We start from the raw sequence: 8,708 nt of genomic DNA on the forward strand, positions 1-8,708 counted from the left end.
GCAAGACCCATTTAGGAGGTAACAGGAACCTGACTTGACAGGATCAATTCCACCCAAGAGAAGTCACCCAGCCCAGGCAAAGAAGCCCTGCCTTTGGAGGTGTGACTTTATTCACTGGGTAAACAGAGCCAGAGGCTGCCCCTCCCTATAGCAGCTGAGACAATCAATTGAAATTCAGTAAACATAAACCCTGAGAATGGCTCCAGGCTGGGCTGTGTGTGTCTCCAGAGCTAGCACCTCAGGGAAAAGCTACTGTTTGCAGAAAGGCCTCAACCCTACCCAGAACCTAACCTTCTTACAGCATCTCAAAATTAGAAGAAACAGCCATCTCCCTCTTTCGTGATACTCAAAGCAGATCTCCCTCCCACTGAACTATCATGGGAGGAGGATCACAAAATTCTGGGTAATGGCGAGCAATTTTCTGCCTGCTGAAACAAACTGACTTAAGCAACTAATAAAGCCACAGGAAAAACAAACACCACAAGCAGACCAGAGACTCCACCAAGTGACTGGTTATGGACACAGGGGAAATAGAGTATCTTCACATTCTACCCCCCAAAAAAAAGAAATCAAAGAACTCTTTTTTGTACTTTTCTTTAATTTTAATTTTTTAAAAATAATATTTTTATTAATTTTTTTCTTCTCATCATTATTATTTTAGGTGTAAATGTGTGTGTGTGTGCTTTTAAAAAAATCTCTTCTGACCTTTTGGTCCTTATTTTTTTATTCTTTTCATTTTTTTCCCTTTCTTTTTTTGTGAGACTTAATTGCTATTCTGATCATCCCCAGATATTTACCCATCGTCGAATATTAGACCTTATGCCCCGTTGTGTACATACTTAATCCAGAAATTTATTACTCAGTTCACAACCTCTTAGGTTAAAATTCTTTAAGAGCAGTATTATGTCTCTTTATACCTATATAATTTTCAAGTAACTACTTTTAAGAATTTTTATTTTTTAGTTTTTTATGTCTCCTTTCTATCCCTCCTTTCCTCTCATCCTATCCTTTAATTCTGTCAATATCATCGTTAAACACATAATTTTTAAGTGTTTCAGTTTTTAAATTTAAATTTTTGTATTTCCATTTTTTCTTTTTTTTTCTTAATCACGCTTCTATCATTCTGTCTAATCCATGTCCCTCTTTAAGATTAGAACTTGGTTAAATTCACTATCCTTTTACCGCTCAAAATCCCTCTAATCCTATTTTTGCCCACATTTCTTACTAAAATAAATAATTTGTGATTTGCCAAATTCTTCTTTGCTGTTCTTAGCTCATTAAGCCATAGTTTTTTGATGTTGAATAGATTGTATCTGTTGAACTAGATTGTATCTGCTGACTTTTGTCTGTGCAACTACAGAACTTTGATGATGCTTGCCTTAAAATTTTGTTCTAGCAAAAAATTGGTGTTATTTTCATACCAAATAGGCAGAACAAGCAGGAAAAGCACAAGGAAAATGGCAAATCCAGGTATCTGAATTCCCACTCATGAAAATCAGTTGACAGCATACTTAATGAATAAACCAGAAGAGAGTTCCCAAAAATCTCCACAAACACTACTGGTAAACATGATGAATGAAAAGATTGAAAACCTGCAAAGGATTCAATGTGAGCATGATAGGAAGAGAGAGGGAAACCAAAGATTAATACTGGAATCTCATGAGAGTGAGGAAGCTACTCATAAGAATGATACAGGAATTGCGTGAGCAGGTTGAGAACAGTCAAAAAGAAATAAAGGAATTGCGTGAGCAGACTGAGAACAGTCAAAGAGAATTACAGGAATTGCATGAACATGAGGAAGCTAATCAAAGAGTAATACAGGACTTGGGAGAGCGGGATGACAATAGAAAAAGATCAACAGAGGCATTCATGGAATCCATAAACAGAATGCTGAAAGAATTCAGGGAGACCACAAAGGGAATACTGAATGGAGCCCAACAGAAAGAATGTGTGTCCAGGAAAACCATAACCAGTCAACTAAGTGATTTGAGAATAAACACTGAACCCCAAATTAAGGAGGTAAAGAAGTTCATACAAGATCTAAGACAAAGCTCCAACAAAGGATTTGAAGCCATCAAAGCTAACCAGTTAGAAGGAAAAGAAATAAAAAACAAAGTAGAAAGTCTCGACAGTAGGTTAGACCATGCAGAGGAGCAAATCTGAGGGATTGAGGACAGCCAGGTTATTACAGAGAAAGAATATAAACTATCCAAGGGAAATCCAAGAAATATGATAGATCTATTCAACACTTGGAAGACACTCTCAGAAGGCCTAATCTGAGGATAATGTGTGTAGAGGAGCACCTAGAGACAGAATTTCTTTTTTGGGTCCGGTTGTGTGCCTGAACTGTGGGCCTGGGCGATGTCCCTCAGCTCTTCAGCTCAAGGCTAGTGCTCTACCACTTGAGCCACAGCACCACTTCCAGATTTTTTTTCTTTTTTCTTATATGGTGCTGAGGAATCAAACCCAGGGCCTCATGCATGCAAGGCCAGAGCTCTACCACTGAGCCACCTTCCCAGCCCGCAGAGACAGAATTTAATGGTCTAGGAAATTTGGTTAACATGACCTTAGCAAAGAACTTTCCAAACATGCAAAAAGATAGGTCTATTCAGATACAAGAAACTTTTAGAACCCCAAATAGACCCAACTAGGGCAGGATATCTCACCAGTACATTATAATCCACACAGGATCAATTCCAAGGAAAAAAAAATCCTTAAAGCTGTCAAGTAGAATAGATCAACTACTTACAAAGGGAAACCAATTAGCATCACCTCAGATTTGTCATCAGAGACAATTAAAGTAAGAAGAGCCTGGAATGATGTCGGCCATGTCCTAAAGACGAACAACTATCATTCAATCATACAGTACCCAGCTAAGCTCTCCTTCATAACCGAAGGTCAAATAAAAACCTTCCATAGCAAAGAAAAACTGAAACAATATATCTCCAACAAACCAGCCCAATGAAAGATACTAAACGATGTCCTACACATAGAAAACCAACAAGACCACAATAAAGACCAAGAAACTGCACCCAAACTGAGAATCCAAGAATTATAGGAAGAATCTAGTTGCTCCAGCACCCAAGGTGGATAACATTGCAGGAACTCCCAAACACCTCTCAGTCCTAACACTCAACATTAAGGGACTTAACTCTCCAATTAAGTGATAGACTGTATAGTTGGATTAAAAAGCAAGATCCTTCTATCTGCTGCCTTCAGGAGTCACAACCTGCTCATACAAGCAAACACATTTTGTAAGTGAAAGGCTGGAATAAATTCTACCAAGCAAATGGCCGCATAAAGAGGCTTGAGTGGCAATCCTAATATCATATAAACTAGACTTCAAATTATAATTAGTGAGAAGACATAAAGAAGGTTGCTACATACTAATTGAGGGATCTCCCCTTCAGGAGGATATTACAATTCTAAATCTCTATTTGGCAAACAATGGATCACCCAGATTCATCCAAGAAACACTACTTTCCCTCAGAGCTCACATATATCCAAAGACATAAATTGTTGAAGAATTTAAGTCACCACTAAACCCACAAGACAGATGAAGTCAGCAAAACTTAACAGAGAAACTACAGATCTAAACAACTGCATGGATCAACTAGATTAAACAGATATCTACAGAATATTTCCCCCAGCACCATCAGAGTACACGTTTTTCTCAGCCTCACATGGAACAGTTTCCAAAATAGACCCCATTTTAGGTCTTGAAGCAAACTTGTCCAAATTCAGAAATATTGAAGTTTTACCATGCATTCTCTCAGACCACAAGGGAATAAACTTAGAACTCAACACCAAAGGCCACCAAAAAAAGTCCTGTAACATATAGAGGCTGAACAACATACTGTTGAATCAACAGTGTGTCATGGAAGAGATTAGAAAGTAAATTCAAATATTCATGATAATCAACAAAAATGAAAACACAAATTACCAGCACTTCTGGGAAAGAGCAAAGACAGTACTCAGAGGCAATTTTATAGCTCTGAGTTCCTACATCAGCAAATTGGAGAGATCTGAAACCAACATTTTTATAAGATATTTGAACCTCCTTGAAAAAGAGCAACAAGATGAACCCCAATCAAATAGATCGAAACAAATACTTAAAATTAAATAGGAATTAAACGAATTAGCCTTTTTAAAAAGTCCATAGAAAGAATACACAAAACAAAGAGTTGGTTCTTGGAAAAAATTAAGTAAACTGAAAGACCATTAGCAAATCTTATCAGAACAAGAAGAGAACATACCCAAATAAATAAATTCAAAGATGAGAATGGAAACATCACCACAGAAACAACAAGATTCAGAAAATTATAAGGGAATGCTTCTCAAACCGTTATATTAATAAGTTTGAGAACTTGGCATAAATGGACCTTTTCCTAGCAAATATGGACATGCCAAAAATAAACTAAAATGAGATAAACCATCTTAACAGGCCCATATCAAGGATTGAAATAGAAACAGCATTAAGAGACCTCCTATCGAAGAAAAGCCCAGGACCAGATGGATTTACAGCGGAATTCTACAAGTCCTTCAAATCAGAGCACAAACCAATAATCCTCCAACTCTTCAATGAAATTGAAAGGGAAAATTCACTACAGAACTCATTCTATGAATCCATAATAACCCTTATTCCAAATACAGGCAGGGACTCATTAAATAAAGAGAACTATAGACCCATTTCTCTGATGAATATTGATTCAATATTTCTCCACAAAATTTTGGTCAATGAACTTCAAAAAGTCATCCAAAAAATCATACATCACATTCTAACAGGTTTCATTTCAGGGATGCAAAGCTGGTTCAATATACACAATCAATTAATATAACTCATCACATCAACAAAGAGCAAGGATAAGAACCACATGGTTATCTCAACAGATGCAGAAAAAGCATTTGACAAGATGCATCAAACCCTTTATGATGATGGGTCTGAAAAAATTAGGAATCCAGGAAATATTACTCAATACAATAAAAGCTGTATATGACAAACCTACAGCCAGCATTATACTTAATGGTGGAAAAATAAAGCCATTTCCTCTTAACTCAGGAATGAGACAAGGATGTCCATTCTCTCCACTTCTCTTCAAGTTAGTATAAGAATGCCTAGCTACCGCAATAAGAGAAGATGGAAACACAAAGGGGTTCCAAATGGGGAAAGATGAAGTAAAACTCTTTGCAGATGACATGATTTTCTATTTAAAGAATCCCATGGCCTCCACTTCCAAATTACTGAAGCTGATTCAAAACTTTGGCAAAGAAGCAGGGTATAAAATTAACCCTCAATAATCAATGGCTTATCTGTATGACAACACTGAGTAAAGCATGGGTGAAATCAGGAAGGCAACTCCATTCAAAATAGCCACACAAAATAACAAAATATAAAATACGTAGAAATTTACTTAATCAAAGAAGTGAAGAATCTTTATGACGAAAACTTTAAAAACCTGAAAAAGGAAATCAAAACATAACTTAGGAAGTGGAAAAACCTCCCATGCTCCTGGATTGGAAGGATCAACATCTTGAAAATGGCAATACCTCCCAAGGCTATATACAAATTCAATGCGATACCTATCAAAATCCCATCCTTATTTTTCCACGAAATAGAAAAAGAAATCCAAAAATTCATATGGAACAATAAAAGACCCCAAATAACCAAAACGATCCTCAACAGAAAGAACACTGCAGGAGGAATATCAGTACCAAATTTCATACACTACTACAAAGCCGTAGTTATCAAAACAGCTTGGTACTGACACAAGAACAGACCTCAGGACCAATGGAATAGATTTGAAAAATCAGAAATGAACTCACAGACTTATAGCCACTTAATCCTCGGTAATGGAGCTAAAAAACTAGAATGGAAGAAAGACAGCCTCTTCAGTAAATGGTGCTGGCAAAATTGGTTAACTACTTGTAAAAAGCTAAAGCTAGATCCTTATATATCACCCTGCAGCAGAATCAACTACAAATACTTCAAAGACCTCGGGGTCAACGCAGAAACTCTCAAAACATTACAGGACAGAATAGGAGCTACCATAGGTCTCCTTGGCACAGGCCGAAATTTTCTTAATAGATACCCAGAAACACAACAATTTAAATAAATGTTGGACAAATGGGATTGCATGAAATTGCATAGCTTCTGCATGGAAAATAACCTACTTGGCACGATCAAGAGAAAGCCCAGATTGGGAGAAGATCTTCACTGGCCATACAACGGACAAGGATCTCATATCTAAAGTATACTTGGAACTCAAAAAATTGAATTCCCCAACAACAAATCTTCAAAGAAACAACTGCCCAATAAATAAGTGAGCTAAAGTCTTTTTTTTTTTTCTTTTTTTATAATTGGTTTTTATTGTGAAAATACTGTAAAGAGGGTTACAGTTACATGGACAAGGTAATGAGTACATTTCTTTTTTTTTTTTTTTTTTGGTTATTATATTCTTTCTTACTTTTTGTTGTGAGAATACCGTACAGAGGATTTACAACTACATGGGCAAGATAACAGTACCTTTTTTATCAAGCATTGTTGTCTCCTGTTTGTTTCCCCTTCCCATTCATTCCCATAGTCCTCCTAACTCCCCCAATCCGATCTTTACCGCGCCCCAACTCCCTCCCGCCAAAGTTGTAAAGTTCCTTTTCTGACATAACAACTAATGTCTCTCCCCCACAGTATAACCCTTGCTTTCACTGTATTTGATGTTGGTATAATTTGTGGAGGGGAAGGACAAAAACTATCTAGCTAAAGTCTTAAAGAGAAACTTCTCTGAAGAGGAAAGAAGGATGGCAAATAGACACATGAAGAAATACTCAACTTCCCTAGCCATAAAAAAAATGCAAACAAAAACAACATTGAGATACCACCTCACCCAGTTAGAATGGCTATATCAAGAACTCTAATAAGAACAGATGCTTCAGGGGATGTGGAAAGAAGGGAACTTTGCTGCATTCTTGGTGGGAGTGTAAACTTGTTCAACCATTTTGAAAAGTAGTATGGAGGTTCCTCAAAAGACTCCTGAGTCAAGTTTCTTTTTAATCCATATAATAGTTTGGACCAAAAGTCAGTGAAAATGGGAAAAAATAAAATAGAAAATGAAGCATTGTATATACCTGTTTCAATTTTAAGAATTTGTAATAGGAATATGATAATTAATTCCCAAAGAATAAGAGAAAGAAGAGTTAAACTCTAAAGGGAAAAGGAATGAAGAGAGAAAAGAAGCTGTACTTTATTTTCCTCTATTAGTTTACAAATTAACAAAATCAGCTAAGGACCTATTTACATAAAATTCATCATGTTTCTCTAAAATCTACTCTCTTTTTGGAAGCCTGCTTTTATTTGACCCAAAAGTAAATTAATCAGGAATTCAATTCATCACTCTGAATCTATAGTATTAGATGATTGTTTAGGTTCCTCCTAGCAATATGATTTTCTGAAATCCTGCATCAAGCAATATATTTTTTTCACTAAAAGGGAAGCCTCTGTCAAACAATTAATAATAGGTTTTTCTCCTCCTGGCATGCATCTGTAGTTACATTATCTTCATATATTTCATGATCTGTCTGTGATGCCAAAGACTGCCGTGAAAGTGAAAACACCCTTCTCAGTGCTTAGCATTTGTATACCATTCATAGATATGAAGGTTTTTAATTGTTACTGAAATTGCTTTGGAATAAATAATGTTCACCCTGACTATCTTGAGAAAGAAGAGTTAAACTCTAAAGGGAAAAGGAATGAAGAGAGAAAGGAAGCAAATAAAACCTTTATCAATATCAAACACAAGAGTTTGGAAGAGAAAAGGCAGTGGGAATATTCTAAGTAACAATAAAAATTGCTAGCGTGGATAGAATATGGATCACATTTTATCATTTATAGTTTTGAAAAAAACATACTAAGAATGAAAGTTTCAAAGTCATGATGTAAAACACTATTTGGATTATAATAAGGAAGCATAGCTCAGTGTTAAAACATTAGCCTAGCATGTGTGAAGCAATGGTGTGATCTCCCAAACATTACAAAGTACACACATAGCACACACATACAAAAACCACATAAACACACACATATACACCACATACACACATTTGGAATATTGATATAATTATATTAAATGGAGGAAACTATCACAAATAGTAAAAGTGTGTTAATATATGAAATCATGATATTGCACGTACTATTTACAAGTTTAGTAGAAAAAAAATAGTCACAATATACTTGGATTTTAATAGATTAAGTAAACTGAAAATTAATAGATGACATGAGAACATATGCAAATAAGTTGAAATAATAAACATTTTGAAACATGTATCCTTTTATTTTGACAAAAAATTGATGTTACTGGTATTTTAACTCAATTTAGAATATGATAGCTAGGTGCTCTATATAACACTAACGATAGCTATATCTCTAATCATTTCACTCTAAATAGTTTTATAATAAGGTCACAGCATTTCTAAGTATCTCCTGAGTTACAAATCCCATTTACACTTCCCACCATAGCTAGAAAATGGATGCCACAAATCACCATGCCGAGCTCAAACTTTTTTTTAATTCAAGTAAAAATATTTCCAAAAAGTGACCAAGTAATGAAGCCTTTCTTAATAAGGTATGTGCTTCTTGAAAATACAGTAAGTATTTGTTACTTGGACAAATATTTGTAAGTGTAAGAAAATAAATTTATTTAAAATCTTTAATCATA

The sequence above is a fragment of the Dipodomys merriami genome, unplaced genomic scaffold (genome assembly GCF_024711535.1).
Source record: "Dipodomys merriami isolate MVZ:Mamm:240054 unplaced genomic scaffold, mDipMer1.0.p SCAF_169, whole genome shotgun sequence".
NCBI classification, from domain to species: Eukaryota; Metazoa; Chordata; class Mammalia; order Rodentia; family Heteromyidae; genus Dipodomys; species Dipodomys merriami.